General features: G+C 44.8%; 1 long non-coding RNA gene and 1 other non-coding gene across 2 annotated transcripts; both read left to right on the top strand.

Moving 5' to 3' along the window:
• The first annotated feature begins 11,549 nt into the window (after positions 1-11,549).
• Positions 11,550-11,655, top strand: LOC114689694. The gene has a single exon (XR_003733954.1). It is a non-coding gene; the product is annotated as a U6 spliceosomal RNA (small nuclear RNA).
• A 4,409-nt stretch (positions 11,656-16,064) lies between these two features.
• Positions 16,065-18,693, top strand: LOC119087564. The gene is made up of 2 exons (XR_005091025.1): positions 16,065-16,639; positions 18,243-18,693. It is a non-coding gene; the product is annotated as an uncharacterized LOC119087564 (long non-coding RNA).
• Positions 18,694-19,147: the final 454 nt, after the last annotated feature.

Below are 19,147 nucleotides of genomic sequence, written 5' to 3'. Positions count from 1 at the left end.
AAGAAAGAAAGAAAGAAAGAATAGGGTCTTACCTTCAGGTTGTAGAGGGTAACCAATAACCTTGACAATAGCCCTTGATGTTTGACAGCATCTATAGGACCCCTTTGGCCAATGACTCAACAATAAGTAACCCATCACTGGCATTGGGTGTTTACTTGGTGGCCTAAGGTGGGACATTGTCTTCCTCATTATATGATATGGTGATTCCATTTAAATTACACACACACACACACACACACACACACACACACACACACGGAATATATATATTAGGAAGCTTCTACAGTAGTAGGTCTCCATGTGGCCTGTCAAACAGTCTTTGTGTCAGTTGCCCCTCCCATGTTCCCTCATTTACCATGCCCTCCCACCCACCTCCAGCAGATGGTAATTAACACAGAGACCCACAACTGGACAACGTGCAGAGAGTGAGAGACTTTGGAGCACTTGATCCTAAGTGAGATGTTCTCATCAATATCCTTCCCCCTCAAGGTTCAGGGATCTATGAGGAAAAGCAGGTGGAAAGATTTTAAGAGCCAGATGTATTAGAAGACTCGAAGGAAACTTTTTCAGACACATCAGGACTGATGTACACATGAACCCCAGAGACTGTGACAGCATGCACAAGACCTGTACAAATCAGAAAATAATCCCAGCACAGAGAAGTGGAAGTGGACAGAAAGTCTCACCCCTAACCAAGAAGCTATTTTCAATTGATAGCTTTTGGGAAAGGGGAAATCAGTTTCCTCCAATGCAGTGTTACTGGGTTTACCAACCACATACCAGGGAAGACCCCGTGCCCAGGAGCAGTTGGCCAACATGGAACATATGCTATGTTTTTGTCCACCTTTTGTCCTAGTTTGGTTTTTGTCTTGTTGTTTTTTGGTTTGTTTGTTTTGACCATCATTCTTTGGTTTTTGTTGTTGTTGTTGTTGTTATATAGAGAGAGGGAAGAGGAAGAGAAAGGGAGGGGTAGAGAAAGACAGAAAATTACATGAAATTGTATGAGTAGGGAGTTGTAGAGGGTCTGGGAGGTGTTGAGCAAGAGGAAATAATATGATAAAAATATATTGCTTGTAGAATTTTAAATAAAATACATTCAAATATACAACGCAGTGGGATAAGAAAGACTATGTCAGAATGTGTGCAGATGACAGGCAAATGTTTGCATGTCACTGCTTTATGTGAGGGGCTTGAGCAGCCATGGCTTTGGCATTCACGGGTGACCCTGAAATCATTCTGAGAAAATACTGCTAGCTGACTGCACTGTGATCCTTCCAGTTTCACAGGCGACAAACTCACCCGATGTGGTAGCAGGAGAGGAGGGAGGCCGGGCTCAGGAGAGTCTGATTCAGAAGCTCAGACTCCTCCCACAGCAGATCTCCATCAGTATGGGTCAGTGTGAAGTTCCCTTCCAGGATCCCAGAGAGTGGAAATCTAACAAGACTTCCCAGAAGGAGGGTGGACCAGGGCATCTTTGGAGTTCATAGAGTTGAGCTGAGATACAAATCCAGGATTTTGTAGAAACCTTGAGAGCAGCTAATAGCCCGATGGTAGTGGCCAACCAGTATGTGGGAATGCAACTGAAATTGTGTCCACAAGCCACATATCCCCATCTTATGGAGTATGCAGACATGCCCATGCTCTGTTCTATAAATGTGATGATCACCAAGCACCGCTCTTCCTGAACCTGGCTTTGGATTAGACCCCCACTGGTGTCCATTCTTTTGCTTTTTATTTTCCAAAAGTTTTAGAGAAATAAGAACTGGGTGTGAAGAGATCAAGAAGCACACACATCACAAAGGGGGGAAAGCTTGAGGGGAGCGGAAGTTAGTGGGAAATGATGCGGTGCAATATTAACACCAGCCAGGGAGGAAAAGTGCTCTGCAGACTTTTGGAGTTTAGCAGAGATGCAAGATCAGTTCAGCCCAAAAGGAAGTGGCACAGATCTGGGATTAATCCCACTTTCAGGTAACTCTGGGGAAGACATACTTCACACAGCAACCTTGACACCGAGGAAATCTGGAAAAGACAAGTGCTACCTGGGTTAAGAGGCATTGTGTGTCTGCTGAAGGTGTGGGAGGATGTTGGCTACCGACCGATTCCTTCCCAGACTGACATCACTCAGAAAAATGAGTCAGATGGATCTAAGATATGTACTTGTATTTCTAGAGAGTACAGCCAGCGGCACGGGGGCACATGGGACTAATAAATAATGTTTGCATCTGCTACAGCTGTGTTAACAAAGTGCCTAAAACTGGGTCAATTATACACAAGTGTCATGTTGTTCGAAGTTTTGGAGACTGGGAAGCCCCATATGAAAGTGCCAGAAGACTAGTAAGTTAAGGGCTTATTCCTCATGCACAGTGCTGTCTGGGTATCCTTACATGGCAGAAAGGCCAAAGTGTGGGAAACAAGCTTCCTCGGGCTTCGGGATTTGTTTATAAGAACAGAGTCCTAGTTTCGTCTCTGTCACTATGACAAACTCTTACATAAAATAGAAACTTTGGAGAGAAAGGGGTTTATTTCAGCTTATCATTCCAGGTGATAGTCCATTGGTTTGGAGAAGTCAATACAGGAACTTCAAGCAGCACGCAACACCTACAGTCAAGAGCAGAGAGCAATGAATGCCTACGTGCCCCCTTGCTCACTTGCTTGTGCTCAGTTAGATTTCTCTACTCTCACACAGTTCCCCTTCCTGGGAAATGGTGTTACCAACAGTGGCCTGGATCTTCTCACATCAGTCAACTTAAGTCAACCTCCTCTCCCGCCCCACAGAAATGGCCGCAAAACAACAGGCAGTCACTCGCTGAGGTTTCTTTGCAGGTGATTTTAGATTGTGTCGAGCTGACAAAACTAACCACCACAGACACTAATCTTATTGACCAGAGCTCTCCTCTCATGACCTGCTTACTTCCTGTGATGTCTAATCTTGTGGAACTGACTGGACTTAGAATTACCTAGGAGACTGGAAAGGGGCCTTTCTGGTAGAATCTGTGAGGTCATTTCTATAGATGGTTAACTGAGGTAGGATGAACCACCCTGATTGTGGTGACCTCCAATTCATGCGTTAAGAGCTCAGTCAGAATCAAAGTCCTCGCCTTCGTTCCCACTATCTTCTCCAGGGTGTGAGCAAGTCCTCCATGTCCCACTGTCGCCGACTGAGTCCTCTAAAGCAACGGGGCAAAATCAGCATTCATTTCTTTGTGTGGTTTCTGTGAAGTATTTTCAGTCACGGCACTGAGAAAGCAATGGCTCACCCTTACATACCCAATCTCCTAATACTACCACATGGTGTGGGGGTAAGATCTCAACATATGAACTTGGGGCAAGAAGATTGCAACACTGTGGTCAGAATACAGATCCTGTGGCAATCAAGTAGAGAATCTCCACAGAAAAGTCTCACGTTGGGGATGCAGTATGTGTGCACAAGGATAATAGGAGTACTGAGGTTAAGTCTAGACCCACCTGGGACAGGATCTTGGAGGACATTGAGAGAGGGGAAAGGAAAGGCTTGGGACAAGAAGGAAGACTCATTGTGGGGCTCGTGTATGACCTGGTCTGGGTGTTCCTGAGGACTGTTTTAAATACACACAGTCCCAAATTTCCGAATGCCTTTCTCTGACATTTAAGCAACTTATTTTAAATAATAATACTATGATCTGATTCCAGAATATTACTCACAAAAAGAAAACTCATGCTCACTAGTAGTCACCCCCAGCCTCACTCACATCCATCTCTACCCTTGGCACCGAGTCGTCTCTTTTCTGTCTCAGTGCTCAGGGAGGAATAATTAACACTTTAGTGAGAAGATGCACTTTTCCCTCCAGAAACACCACCCTGGCGCTAGCACTTACAGAGTTATAGCTATGCAGCTGTACTAAATCTGTCTGCTCCTTTGAACCACTAAAAAAAAGTGTCCCTTTTCATTTTCTTCTTTTTATCCCTTTTCTCACACTGCCCTCCCTAATACTCCGAGCTTCACTCTTTCTCAAAAATCCTCCTCCCCGCCATGTGGCTGCTTATCTGCCACGCAGCTGACCTCCACGCTGCTTGGCCTTTCCCGCTTTCTTCCTCATCCCTCTTTTCTAGGCAGCTGATGAGGTTCACAGTGGCAGCCCACAAGTTTTCATTTCAAACTCTAGCAAAATGTCTTCAAGCTTTCTTTTGAGTTCATTCTCAAAATTTTTTTCATAACAAGACTAGGAGCCCTGAGAGGAGACCCCAGTTCCATAGATAACATGATCGTATGACATGATGGCACCCCAGCTGGTTTAACCCTAAGTTTCCACGAACAAATTTGTTGCATCTATTTTAAATTTTGACTATAAAGTCCAATTTGAGTTTGGGGCACATGCTTCTGATGGTATGTATAAGAACCCAAGATCATTATGACTTACTTGACTTACTGTTTTTTTAATCTGAGGAAGTTATATTGTTAAATTATACTGAAGCCTGACCATTTTGACCTGTGTATCTATGAAGTGAGCAAACTCATTAGTTCACATATGGGTAGCCAGTGGTTTGAACACGATTCCTGGGGGTTATATTTTCACATTGAGTAATATTGATTCTATCTTTGAGAATCAATTGAGCATTAATGTGAAGATTTGTACATGGCCTTGATCTTCATGCCAGGACTACACAGTCACAATCACTCTAACTTTGCAGTGTTGTACAAATCCTCCAATTTGTGTTGTCTCTTAAGATTGTTCCAACTTTTTAGATTTCCATGCATTCGATATAAATTTTAGAATTAGTTTATCTGTTTCTTAGAAATAGGTTGAGCATTTGATAAAGATAATATTAAAATATTGGTTAATTGGGAGCATTGGTTAATATGGGAAGCATTGCTGTTCTAACAATGTTAAGCCATTCCATCTCTGAACATCATGTTTTTCTATTAAGATTTTCTTTAATTTACTTAAGTGATATAGAAGTTTTCAATGTACATGTTGTGTATCTCTTTTGCTAAACTATTTGTTTTCCTTTTTAATGTTACTGTATGGGAAAATGTTTAAGTTCACATCCACAATGTTTATTGTTAATGTACAGTGACATAATTGACTTTTGTATATTGATCTTTTATCCAGAATGTTCTCTGAATTCATTTTGAATGTTTTTAACAGTGTTTAGTGGACCCCTTAGAGTTTTTCTTTTTTAAATGTAACATCCCTTTAACAATTTCATACGTATAAGACAATGCATTGTAATTTGTATTCACATCATTACCATCTTGTATTCCTTTTCCACATCTGCTGACCTCCTCTTCCTCCCAGTTAGTCCCCTCCCACTTTATGGGTTTTTTTCATTGTAAATTTACAAGTTCATGACATGTGCAAAAAGAAACCTTTCCAACTTCCCCTTTCCATCTGGATCCCCTTTGTCTCTTTTTATTGTCTAATCTCTGCCTATGAACCTTCACTACAATGTTGAATAGAAGCAAGTTCAGGCATCCCGACATTGTTTCTCATTTTAGGGGGAAAGCATCCAGCATTTCATCCCACAATGGTACTTACTGCATTTTCTGGGATGTTGTCTTTCAAGTCTCATAGTTGACTTTTTGTGTGGTTTTTCACAACCATTTAGTTTCATTTTCTCGCCTTCCCATACATGAAGAGATGTTTGTGTCATTGCAGATACAGAGGAGAGCTGGGAACCTTCAGGTTACTCAACTGGGTACGGAATGAATACATCCTGTCTGTATAGTATAATTAAGCCAAAATAATAATTTCTAGCATTTACTAGACTAACAAGCAACTAACATTCTTTCTTTGATACCTCCAGGTGCAGATGAAATGATTTAGAACATATATCAGAAAACAATTTTTTGTTTGACAAAATTATTTTGCCTGCATCAGCATTAAGTTTCCCCTCTATATCATGAGGGAAAATTGCGTCTGCTTTTAATATCTAACCAGATATGTGGATATTGAATAAGAAGAACTCATTCAAAATTCTGTAATCTTTAGAGTGCCATGCATATCTGAAGATGGTGATGTTTATGCTGAAGATATATCAGGCAGAGGACTTATCAGAGACCATTTTGCCTTCTTTACCCTGGCCAGATGAGCTATGGCTGCTCTTTGAATATCTGACTTCACATTTTGGTACAAATCCACAGGCTCATTGTGTCCATGAAGGGAAACACAGTATTTGGTGAGAAGCGTGCATAGAGCATAAGGGGATCACAGTAAGGCAATAGATACTAGTTGGAGGAGCTAGAGATGTGGGGGACCATAGGTTACTCACCTTCATCACTGCAGCCCAGAGAGCCTGTGGTCCATCTACCCCAGCACTGGGTACAGCATGTTCCAATAAAATCCATGTCAAACCAAAAGCATTTCTTGTCACCTAGGGTGACACTGAGGAAGAGTGGTGGGAGGCTTGTGCCTGCTGCTCCCATCAGGGAGCTCTACACCACTTCGCAGTCTGCCAAGAAGTTGGACTTCAAGAACTTCAAGTTCACCAACTTTTTTGAACTCAGTATTTACTGGAATAAAAAACATTTTTTTTTTGGGGGGGGTGATTATCCATGATGGGACCCAAATGTAGCATTCTCTCCTAAGTGATTAGATGATGAAATGATAAACTCAAGTTATAACTGAAGAACTATTTTAAAGAGGAAATTTGGAAGTTGCTGGGGCATGTCACCATGATGACAACACTCACAGCTGCCTCATTTAAAAAGATGGAGCCAGAAGACTTTTCAAATTAGTGACAAAAAGCAAAGTGTCTGCAGATCTTGGCACAGTAATATCCCAAAGCTTCAGACAACAGAAAGGCTTGCTTCTCCCGAGTGGCTATTATTGGCTGGCTGCATGAAGAGGGAATCAGTAATGCCCTCTGCATAATGAAATGCTATTGTCACCCAGGACCTCACGGGACATAATCTGAAGAAAAGTACAGTGTGCCTATGATTAGATCACAGAGTAGATGCAAACTTCCCAACTCATTCTTTTTGGAAACACCTGACTTAGTGGAATAATTTCTCTCCCAAATAAATGCCTTGGTCTGCCTCTGGATGTAGACAAGGGGACTGACCTCCAAGATAATGGTTAGGAAGACGCAACTGAAAACATAGTCCGTGTGTGTGGCCTGTGAGACGAGAGGGAACGTAGGCGGCAGAGGCGATGTGTTTGTGAAGAAGGGAGGAAGTGAGAGCTGCGTGACTCATACCCGAGGAATGTGTTCAGAAGAAATGCACAGAAACACAGGTGGCTGCATACTGTGAGCAACAAGTTGGCACCCACTGAATAAGCCTTGTTCGTTGGATGGTACTAGCATTTCTTCTTCCCACGTCCTCCCGTAATGCAGAGTTTTCTCAGCCTTCTCTTCCTTCTGAGGTGGTGTCCTGAGGAACGTGGTGGTGGCACTATAAGAAAGCAAACATCTTCATCTACGCCTCATATAGGGCCAGGTCTTCAAGGAGCAGCGTACAAAGAACAGCTCAGAGGTCCAGAAGTACTCTGTGGTCACGAGCAGCAAAGTAAAAAAGGAACGTGTTTGGAGGAGGCAGAGCTGGGGAAATTGGTGCCAGTTACTTCATAACTCAGTGGGAGCAGAAATATCAAATATTGCTCCAACTTCTGAGGTGACAAAAAATTGAATGTGACCCCTGCTTCTGTAACCTTGAGTTAGATCGTTTTGGGAAGAACAGAACTCACTGAGCCTGCTCCCTTCACCTGAGAAATGGCCTAAGTGCACTGAGCCGGCTAGTAATAAAGTCCCATATTTCACTGCCGAGAGGGAGTCATCAGCGCTCCATCACAGCCCCGGTCACTAACAGATCCAGAGAGCCCACACCAGAGAGACCCCTTCATAACGGACTCACAGTCATTTCTTCCTGAAGTGGTGTTCCCCTCAAAAGTCACCCACTCCCTCTCAGTTCCCAGGAGCCCTTGGTCAGGCAGGATGGAGCAACCATCTACTCACCTTCCTGTTCTATGCCGCCCTAGACCTCCAGGGTAGCCACTCAGAAGTCAAGCTGCAATGGGTTCCAGCACCACGGAGGCTCTTCCCTGTTTCTATGGCAACATGTTTGGAAAAATAGGAAGTGGATGGGTAGGGGTAGGCATGGGAAGGCCCTCTGTAGGAAAGAGACACAGCAGCTGTGTGTCAAAGTTCAGGCCTGAGAAAGAAGATTCTGAGGTAGATTAAGTCATCACCACTCTCTGGCTTTAGAGGGTTGCACACATGGTCACTAGATTGGAAGGTGCTCTCTAAATCAGGGTACGAGGGTCCTGTGTCTAGCCTGGGGAAACTGTCATTTCAAAATACATTTTCATGACCAAATGTGGCCCAGTTCACACTCCCGACTAAAAATCTTTGGTGCTCACCTCACAGCTCCAGGACAACCATTTCCCTTCCCACTATTTGGCCCTTTCCAAGTCCCTCTCCACTCATTTCCTCGTCCTACCCCTGCAAATCCTGGAGCCAGCTCACACTTCCCAAGAGCTCTTTTGTAGCTGCTGCTTCTGCGGAGAAGACTCAGGCTGGTCCTTGATGACCCCTCTCCCAGGTCATTTTCCTTGATCCCCCAGTCTCCCTCAATGTTAGAAACTTCCTGTTGCCACGACCATGGCCTCTGTGCATGTCATTCATACATACATACATACTTTCCCTTTGCCTGTCTACCTCCAGATTATGAGCTCCTCCAGGATAATCCTATGCCCAAGGCATCTGGGGGCATGGAAACATTCTATCCAGAGAATGATGTCCTGTTCTTTTTTTGTGTGTGTTGGACACAAACATATGTGCAAGTGTGCGCACACATATATATTTGGTATTTTCTATCTCTACCATATGTCAAGTACTTGCTGAGCATTTTAATGCAGTTCTTGTGTTAATTGGTTTTATTTTATTTCATTTTATTTTATGTACATTAGTGTTTTGTCTGATTCATGTTGGCGTGAGGGTGTTGGATTCCCTGGAACTGGAGTCACAGACAGTTGTGAGCCACCATGTGGTTGCTGGGAATTGAACTCAGGACCTCTGGAAGAGCAGCCAGTGCTCTTAACCTCTGAGCCATCTCGCCAGTTTCTTGTGTTAATCTTTATAATAAATTTATGTATACTCTATTGTTGCCCTCTCCCAAATTAAAGCTGTGAAACTTGAATTGTAGTGAAATCAAGTATTTGGTTTCAAGTCAAAAAGCCAGTAAGTGGCCAAGCAGTGGCTAGCCAGATTCCTCCATCTACCTCAAGAACTGTTTTAATGCTCAGAAAAAAATTCAAATGATTTTAAGCAAATTGTAGGCTCTTAATCAAGCAAGGCCAAGTGTGTGAGCTTATTTACCATGCGACTTTGGGCTTGAGCCTTGGTTTCTCCTATCTACAAAATGGAGTTAGTGCTGGAACCATAAGGCTTTCCTAGGAACTAAATAATCAACATTCAAGTACATATTTGACAATCTTCCTGGCTAGGCCTGGGACTGAGGATGAAGCCAATGGACACCACCTTCCAAGGGCCAAGACTTAAGGGGCACACAATGTTGAGAAGAAGTCTGAAACCCACACAGCCTTGACCTGAGCACCGACCACCCTGTGTGTCTCCCCAGCCTGGCCCATCCCTGCTCTAAGAAAATCATTATCACTCGTGTCCAGAATCAGCCTGGGTTGTATTTCGCTGTTATGGTTCAGATATAAAATATCCCCTCAGACTCATGTTTGAATAACTGGTGGCACTGTTCGGGAGCCTTGTAGAGCCTTTGAGAGATGGGGCCCAGCAGGAGGAAGAGGAGCTTTGGGGACCTTGTGGTTTATGGCTTGGCCCTGTTTTCTGCCCCAGCCATGCTTGTTTGGTCTGCTGACAGGGGAGGAAGCAGTCGCCATACATTCCTGCCATCCCCGAGCCACCCACCGCATCTCCCTCATGATGACAGATGAAATTTCTTCGGTCTGTAAACCCAAGTCTATAAACTCTTCTCTTCTCGTCACAACGAGAGAAGCAACCGACACGGTGACAAAGGGAAGAAGTGTTCTATGTAGACGAGCCTCTGTTTCCACACCTCACACCCTGTGCTCACATGCAGCTTCCTGTTGTCACTATGGTGACTGCGACTCTCCATCTGCTTCCTACTCTCAGACCATATCCACGTATTTTCCATGTGATGGGGGTTTTCTATGGGGTTCTAGTTATAAAATGTTGTATGGCCCAGACACGACCTTTACACAAACATGTAGAGGCATGATCTGTTCCACTTCCAGGGCATTATTATCTCTTTCTAGACATTGCCAAGGCTTTGGGATGAGTTGCACTGGTCTCTGGAGTCTTGTGCCCTTAGCCTTGCACTGGTCTCCTTCAAGGCCTTGACTCCTTTTCATTGTGAGTCAGTCAGGAAACCCCGGAGCTTGTCTAAGCAGTCAGTGGTCTCTTAACTTATATAAAATGGCTTAAGGATGCTGGGGATCTCTGGAAGCTGTTGAAATGTGGAGCTGTTGGGAAGCCGTTCCTGGCTGCCTAGTGATGAGGTCATCTGGGAAGGTCAACCTTCAGACTAAGAACTTGCTCCCAGGGTTGGCTGGGAGGGCTCTTAGGGACCAGTGGCTTAGGACTGGACAGAGCAGGAAGGTATGTCCCCTTGCTGAACACTCTCTGTGTTCCTAAAGTAAGTGTGAAAATACATCTCAAGATTGTATTTTCTTTTTTTCAAATAAGGAATCTTTCTATCTTGCTAATCTACATTAAAATTTTTATTCTTTCTTCTTTTTCCTCTCTCACTTTCTCTCATACTAATAAAATGATAAAAATTAATAATATTTTATTTTTCTCTAGAAACCACTGCAATGTAGCCTGGAAGATAACCCTAGATGAAGCATCAAGGAACTGTTACATAGGTAGTGTTCTGGTCTGAGTTGTGGGGAATATTTCTTTGGATGTTTCTTTTTCTTTCCTTGTTGACTTTCTTGTCTTGAAAAGCTGAACAACAAAACAGAGATCAAAATCTAAGCTCTCCTGTCAGTTGGTTCTGTCTGACAGGGAAACAATACAGTCACCACCAACACCGCTCACTTGGACATTGTGGCTTCCCCATAACCTTGTCAAGAAGTATTTTTAGAAAGGTAACATTAGTGCTTATAATACACATCACTCAACTTGACCTATCCAAAGTATAATTTCCACATGGGATGGGTATAAAAACTGTGTGATTGAAGTGTTTTGCATTTATGGACATTTCAGTATGTATCCCACATACTTAATACCTCTGAATTCAGGTGGGCCATATTTCCTCTGCTTAGTAGTCATTTGGGAGAAGTGGTTCCCGCACCTGATACTGAACCATACAATTCTAGTCCTACAAGTCTACTCGGGGTGGGGGAGGGGAGCGTCCCATAAGTGTAGGTCCTGGCTGGAGAATGTGATGAATTCTAATGTAACTGGCTTTCTAGATGCCACATAGTGAGATGTCTGTTTATGAAAGAAACTTGGACATATTGAGCCTCAATAATTTCTCAACAACAAATGAGAACATGTGTCAGTTCCATAGGTCTAAGAATTTAACCATTAAATTAAAGCATCAGCTGTATATTCAAGTAGTTCAAATCATAGCCATGCTTGCTTTGGCAGCGTGCATACTAAAACTGGACACTACAGAGAAGATTAGCATGGCCCCTGTGCAAAGCAGACTTGCAAATTCTTGAAGAATTCCATGTTTTTGGTACCTGATGGGAAAGGGTTTTCTCCAATGGAGCGTCACTGAGTACATCAGCCACACTCTGGGGCAGGCCCCATGCCCAAAAACAGACTCCATGTTTTGTTTGTTTGTTTGTTTGTTTTTTCCTTCTAAGACTTTTGTTTTGTTGATTTTTTCCCTGTTATTTGAGATTTAAAAAACAAAATTAGGATGGTAGGGAAGTGGGGAGAATCTGGGATGGGTGAGGAGAAAGAATATAATAAAATACATTGTATGAAAATTTTTAAATAAAATCTTGATTAATTAAAAATTATTATTGCCATTATTAGTAGTAGTACATGCTAAACACTTTTAATCTGAAAATATTAACTTCAAATGCTTAAAAATCCAAAACTTTTTGAGTGCCAATACATCAGTTCAAGTAGGGAATTTGGTATTGACCTTATGTCACAGAACACAATCATGTTAAAAACAATGCACAAAATGACCTCCAGGTTTCGTGGGAAGGAGCACAGAAAACATAAAATGAGTTCAGGTTTAGACTTGCCTCCCATCTTTAAGATAGCTCTTTATGTGTATGCAAATGTTCCAAAATTTGAAATCCAGAACCTCTCTGGACCTAAGCATTTTTAGAAAAAAAAAAAAAACTCCAAGAACTAATGTAAGTACACACATGGATCTCAGACAGTGGAGCTTATTTATGAGTGATAGCCTGGGCACACTGGAGGAGTTGGGAGGAATATTTGAGATGACTCAGCCCCAAGTTTCAGTCCATGAATTAATGAGACCTAGAGATTGGGATGGAGCTGATAAACCATGCCACACCTACCGTTCACACACTCCTCTGCAAGAACACAGGCAAGCCTCGGAAATCACTTTCTTCAAATTTAAAGTATGTGCCTTTTTATTAGATATTCTAGTACATAACACGAGTTATAAAATGTATGCAAATCAGGCACCTCGGTCACACACCATACACACATAACACACATATTCAGGCACAGCCCAGAGAGTGGTGTTCAGTGTGCTAAAAACAAGAGATGCAAGAAGCAATAACAACTCAAAACCACTGCAGGGCAATTTATAATGACGGTCAGGAAGTCCTTGTTAAGAATGCCGTCTATTATTAGACTGACACGCAGGGACACAGGAAAAGCTCATGACCCGAGACACTCCAGGAAGGACTGGGCACTGCCTAGAGCAGGAGAGAAACAAAGTGCTCACTTGCCATGAGATGCCAGAGGCAGCCTCTGGCTCCTGTTTGAACGGGGGGGGGGGGGGGGGGGGGGAGCAGACCCTGGAGCACAACCGAGAGTCCTTTGTGCAGCAGAGGTCTCGGGACAATGAGAGACAACGGAGGGGGTCATGTATAAACCACCCAGCGGGGCAGAACACGAATGCAATTAGTAGGCTGCATATCAGACAAAGGTGGTGGCCTTGGTGTCTGGATTTCTTGCCATGTGACAAGGTAAAGACATCATGCTAAGATCTCTTCGTGGGTGCTTCCTAGAAGTGCTGGCCATCGGTGGACCACTGTGCTGTGAAGGGTATTAATGGATATTGAGCCCAGAAGCTCAGCCGTAGCTGGACAGCCTCTGTGAAGGAATATTAAAATGGCTGTGGTGTTGAGAAGCGTAGGATGAAGAAAAGCTACCTGCAACGTTCACGGATGGTGTGCTCATGTACATACTGAGTTCTACAAAATTCAGTGTCCCACATGGTCTGTGTACAATCTGAGTATCCCTTATCACCAGGTGAGAAGTACTTCAGATTTGGGGTTTGATTGGATTCTGGAGTATTTTCAAAGACTTCACAAGTTGGACATCCACAATGTTCCAAAGTTAAAATCAGATTATTCTAGCATTTAGGGTTTCTTGGATGAGGGACATGTAACCTGCAGATGACTCAATGGACATGATAAATCCGAGGGTAAGTTAGCATGTAAGTTGTGGACTTACCCTGCAAGTCTTAAGTGGACTTACCCTTAAGTCTTAAGTCATTGCAACTGCCTGCCTCATAGTAGGAGTGAAATGTTTGATGGCGAACGAGTGTGAGATTAGCTAGAAGCATATAGAAAATAAGATAATTGAACATGAATTTGAAATGTATTGCAAGTGGGAGTTCCTGCGTGTAACTGCTGTGCCTCTGCCTATACGCCCCAGGGGCAGAGGTTCCAGCCCGTCCCTGAGCTACACTGGTCAAACCCAACCTACAATTCCTGTGAACTGGATACTAGAGTGGAGAGGGGTCTGAGAATAGGTTTGCTGGGATACAAGAGACCCAGGAAGGTTCAGGAAGAGGAGAATTGGGTTAGATGTCAATTCTGTTAAAACACCTCAGGATTGTCATGAGAAGCCTAGCTGTCCTCGTCCAAAGTGAGGTGAGAAGGTAAGAGGTAGGAGAAACAGAGAGAGACCTCAGGAAGCCATTTCTGACAGCCAGCATCTAGTAGAATGGACTGCTAATAAGCAACATGTCGGTGCAAACTCCAGCAGAGTCAACAGCTGTCTTCCGTGGGCACCTAAGGTGGCTCCAGTGTTGGTGGGCAGTCAGATTGATTGACGTGTCTTGCCCAGGATTGAGACCAGGCAGCCACACTGCCAGCCCTACCAGCACCGGCAGAGGGCGCTCTCCAGGCGGGCGCGGACTGGCTGCCTAGTGGCTGGGGTTCTCCTAAATTGGAGGGGGATGCGCAGTGGAAGCAGTTGACAGGGCTCTTGGTTGCCAGTAAGGAAGGAAGATGCAAGGAGTTTCCCTAAGCTGGGGAGTATGGGTTCTCCACCTGCACAAGCGCAAATCCCTGCAGTCAGGGCAGGTGAGCTAGGCAGGCAGCGGGGATGCTGAAGAGGGGCCGCAGAGGCCGCAGAGGAACAGTCCTGGTACTTCTCAGGGCCTCATTTATCTGGAGTTTCCCCTGATCATTCCCCCACCTCTGCAGGCTGCCATGCCCTTCCTGTGTGGAGCTTTTCATGTACTCACCTCCCAACCGACCAGGGACAATCAACCAAGGAGCCAGGACTGGAGGGCTTTTCTCCCTCTTCAAGGGGTATGGACAGCTCAGAAACGGAAAAACTACCTAATGCCCTCTCGACCCCACCCCAGCCAACCTTCCAGAGCCAATCAGCTTTCTCAGTCACAGAGGCAGCCACATGTCTGGACATGGTTCAGTTCTAGACTGCAGACATCCCCTGCTGGACATCTCTACCATTCTGTGCCTGCCCTGTCATCCTGTGAACATTGTCGGTGAGCCAACAGCCGCTCAGCAGCAAGCAGACCTAGGCCAGTGGCTTTCTCCGGTGCCAGGAAGCCCTTGGGAAGTGAGCTGTGAGTTCACCTCCTCTCTCTCTCTCTCTCTCTCTCTCTCTCTCTCTCTCTCTCTCTCTCTCTCTCTCTTTCCTCCCTCCCCCTCCCCTCCCTCTCTTGAAACTACAATGATCACTCTTCTAAAGGCAGATTCTTGAGTCATGTGATTCTAGTGGATAAACTGTCTGTTTATGATTAAAAGCGGTCACAGTTCATAAGACTTTGCTCGTTATAAACTTGTTTTATTTTGCTTTCTCAAAGAAGCCAGAAATGCCCAAAAGAGCAACACGAACCCTTTTGTACCTGGCAGGAGCAGTGTGATTGTTTATGTCCAGCTGTTTCCTTTCCTACTGGCACAGCTGGGTAAACCAGAGCACAGGCCAGAAAGGGGACTGGCAGTCCACAGAGCTAGGGTGGCCTGTAAAACCAGTTGCCTGCAGCCCCAAGAAGACAGAAATCCAAATCCTCTCCGCAGCCTCCAGAAGGAGAAACAATCCTTGCTTGTAGCACGACTCTTACAGAAATACTAACAAACAAAAGGCAAGCAGTCCCCCAGCTGTAACACTATACTTTTAAACAAATTATTAAGCAAATAGTTGAGAGATCTCTGCCAACCGTTCACTGGGAACTAGGAAGGCTGACGGGCCCCAGATTGTGGCGTTTAAGAAAACAACAGGGTATTTGTGTTATGAAATTTTAACCAAGCTATCCACATACATACAGGCTGTAACTGGGTTCCCTTCATGGATTGAGACACCTTTTGCTCTCTTTCCAACTTCCAGATTAAAAATTACAGCATGGGTAGGCATCCTATTATCATTAAGATGAGAGTGTTCAATGACCAGACAGGCTGGGGGTGGGGTGGGGCTAGAGGGGATGACAGCTTAGAGGCACAAAAGACCACCTCTTGGTGACAGGGTTTGGGCATGGTATCAGTGTGGGAGTCGGGTGTGTAAAAAGCTAGGGCTAGAGATGTAGCTCAGGGCAAAACCCTAGGTTCAGCTCTCAGAATCTAGAAACAAAACAAACAAACAAAGAAGAACACAGAGAAAGTTACCTAGCAACCAAGTTGCCGGTGGTAATGGTACCTAAGGTGATGCCTCAGGAGCCCCTGGACAAGACCCTATACTCATTTTGGTGCTGACTAAATCCAAGCCAGATGGTTGCCCTTGTGCAGGGCCTAGGGCCATTGGAGTTGCCCGCTGAGATTTCACTGACCACTCACAGGCCGATCCTGGCTCAGAGGTGGACACAGACAGCTGGAGATGCTGGGCTAGAAGCAGAAGTATAGACAGAAGGTTCTGTCAACACCTGGCCATGATGGCTAACAGGCCAAGCACGCAAGCTGGCGGTGTCTAGCGATCGGTACTCTTTCACGTGTGATTTTGCTGAGGCAGGCAATGAACAGGGGTGTTTGACAAGAGAAATGTTTCCAGAAGGTGTTTGAACCGTGTCTTGTCTTTTCTGTATTCTGAGGCTTTGGCATCTGGAACCTTGCTGACCCTGACGGTTCCTCCCAGGGCTAGCTAATGCTTGCCAAATCTCCTGTCAAGTGCAAACCAACCAATGACGACAGGCTGAGGTTGTCAAACAACCCAAACGAAATCTGCTTGCCTTTCTTTCGCTTTCCTTCCTTCTGCCTTCCAGGGAAACAGTGCTCTTCATGTGGTCCCCATGGCACAGCAGTGCCCCGTTTTGGAACCTGTGAGTAACAAGTGGACTTTCAACCTGTGGTTGGGAGCAAGGATGTCAGTTGTGACTTTTTCAGGGGTTTCTCTTTGGAATATTCGTTGTGAGAAGCCAGCAAATATCGATAGAATAGAAATCTAACAAATCGGCTCTAAGTCGCTTAAACATGAATGCTATGCACAATATTCAAATAAATCCAATAGAAAGGGCTTGGAATGTAAATGAGCAGATTCTTACAAGGGCACTCAGCCCCAGGGGTCCCTACCTGGTGATGCTTGAACTTGCAGTTTTCAACTTTTTCACAGTGTTGTCAAAGTGACATACACTTGATGGAAACTGCAGTATGGAATTGAGTTCTGATCCTTTTCTAGGCTGGTCATATGTGGTAAGCTGTCCTGTCTGCAGTGAGCTCAGCCGCTCTCTGAATGCACGCTGTTGCTCAGCTAGGGCATGGAAGGTAGACTCGGTACTCGATCCTCTTAGAACATTGTTGTCTTCTAGTGGGTTAGAGTGGCGCCGTCCTATTTTGCAGGCTGTCAATCATCTTTCAGAGATTTTTCACTCTTTCTGTTGGTCATGGTTCTGAAGGATCCCCCACCCCAGTTACTAAACAATGCCTGAACTCTGTTGATACATTTCTTCACATTCTGCCAGTCATGTGACAAGGCCAGAACCAAACCTTCCATCTCCTATGCTTTGCGATGTTTGAGGATTAGATTATCTCTATCACCCTTGTTGGTAATCGCATAACTGTGACCAACATGCTCACCCTTGCTTTCTGTTCCACTTCCTGGTTGGTCACATGACATTGGGCAAGCCTTCACTTCTTCCTCTCCCCACAATTCACCGCTCACATCCACACCTCCTCCTCTTCTTTTATTAGTGCCAAGGGAACTCAGTCCATATTTTCCTATTTCAAGTCCAGTATCAGTGTGTGTAGAGCAGACCAGGACATCCCGACAGGAGAACTGAGGCCAGCAACCACAAATGGCTGTGCTATCCTGTGGCCACCCAGTTCCTGGAAGCATTAAACAACTTCCTTATGGGTTTAAAAGAAGATGATAAGAGTGAAACTACATCCACCCCGTGTTGTCCATCCAGGGGGAGGGGTACTGCTTGGCTCTGTTCTTCGAGAAACAGTGGTTAGTGTAACCCTCCTGCCCCTTGCTTCTGACAACACTGTGTCTAGTGGATGGAGTGATGGCCTCTGGGGCCGACACTGGGGAAGTAACACTTGGTGGGGATTCCTTTCATGTCAGATCCCATCACACAACTCTTAGCAACTCTCATCAGCTTCTGGCGCACTCTCGTGTTTTTGATGTGTATATAGTTAATCATGTTTTGAGATTTTTAAAGGAACAAAGGGAGAGAATTTCATTATCTTAGAGTCAAATATTCAGATTTACTAGTTGTAAAGTTCAATCCATTTTCATTCTTAATATTCTTGGTCATCACATCTGAATCCCTTTACTGGCTGTGAATAAAACCTTGGCTTCATAGAAATGGCATTTGCACATGGCCTGATTTGCACTGATAAAGCTGTGGAAGGGCTGTCCCAGGACTACAGTTTGTCACACCCAGCACTTCCTTTCTCCCTTCTTCATTTTTCCCCCTCCAGGAATTGCCACAGCTTTTTTGGACTCTGACCCTTCTAACTTCCCAATCTCATCATCAACGGACAAAATGGCTAAGACACGTGATGCTTTACATCATTACCCTGTTCGATGACTGACAGTCTAATGACAGCATTAGCAGTGACACCAATGGCACTGGCCCGAGCGAGCAGCCTGTATGTGACAAGACACCATGCGCGGGGATTTGCACCTGTTAGCTCCCTGGACAATCACTGTGTTATTTGTCCACAAAGGAGGCTCAGGAAGACTCAACAATTTGGGATTAAAACAGCACCTAAGGGCACATGGTAATCCTCGCCGACGCATCTTCATCCGCCCCGCTAAATCCCAAGTGGGGCTGACGTGAAGCCCACCCAGGCAGAGCTTCAAATTGACATAATTTATTTAATAATACTTGGCTTCACATAGCTTATTAAAACCATTTCACTATGGGGAGCAAATGCTTGCGCTGGACGGAGGGCAGTGGGAGCCGTCAGCAGCAATGCGCTGATCTTGGCAGGCATCCTTGGCAGATAATCCTATTAGTTCCCTTCTACCACCTCCTCAGAAATTCAGCCTCGCTGCACAGGGCACCTGGGCTGTGCTTGCACAGAGAGATGGGGGTGGGGCAGGCAAGCGAACGTGCGGCCCTTTACAAGGTGCCTCTTAACTTTTTATATTCATTCGGCGACAGTATTACAGAAAGCTGATGGTTTGTCCTGGCGGACCTTCCAAGGGTCTGCTCCCCTTACCGTGATGTAGTAACAACAATTTTGAAATGACTCCATTGTAGACAGCTTGAGGACTTTGATCTTGAAGAGTCCGGAGGCCTCCTGTGAGAAAGCCCAGCACCTCCACAGCACTGTGTCCTCATGTCAATGGACTCAGAGACTTCCTCGTCACCCTGCCT

Source organism: Peromyscus leucopus, chromosome 3, assembly GCF_004664715.2.
Source record: "Peromyscus leucopus breed LL Stock chromosome 3, UCI_PerLeu_2.1, whole genome shotgun sequence".
Lineage (NCBI taxonomy): Eukaryota > Metazoa > Chordata > Mammalia > Rodentia > Cricetidae > Peromyscus > Peromyscus leucopus.
Note: the sequence above shows the minus strand (reverse complement) of the source record. Positions and strands in the feature narration are given on the sequence as shown.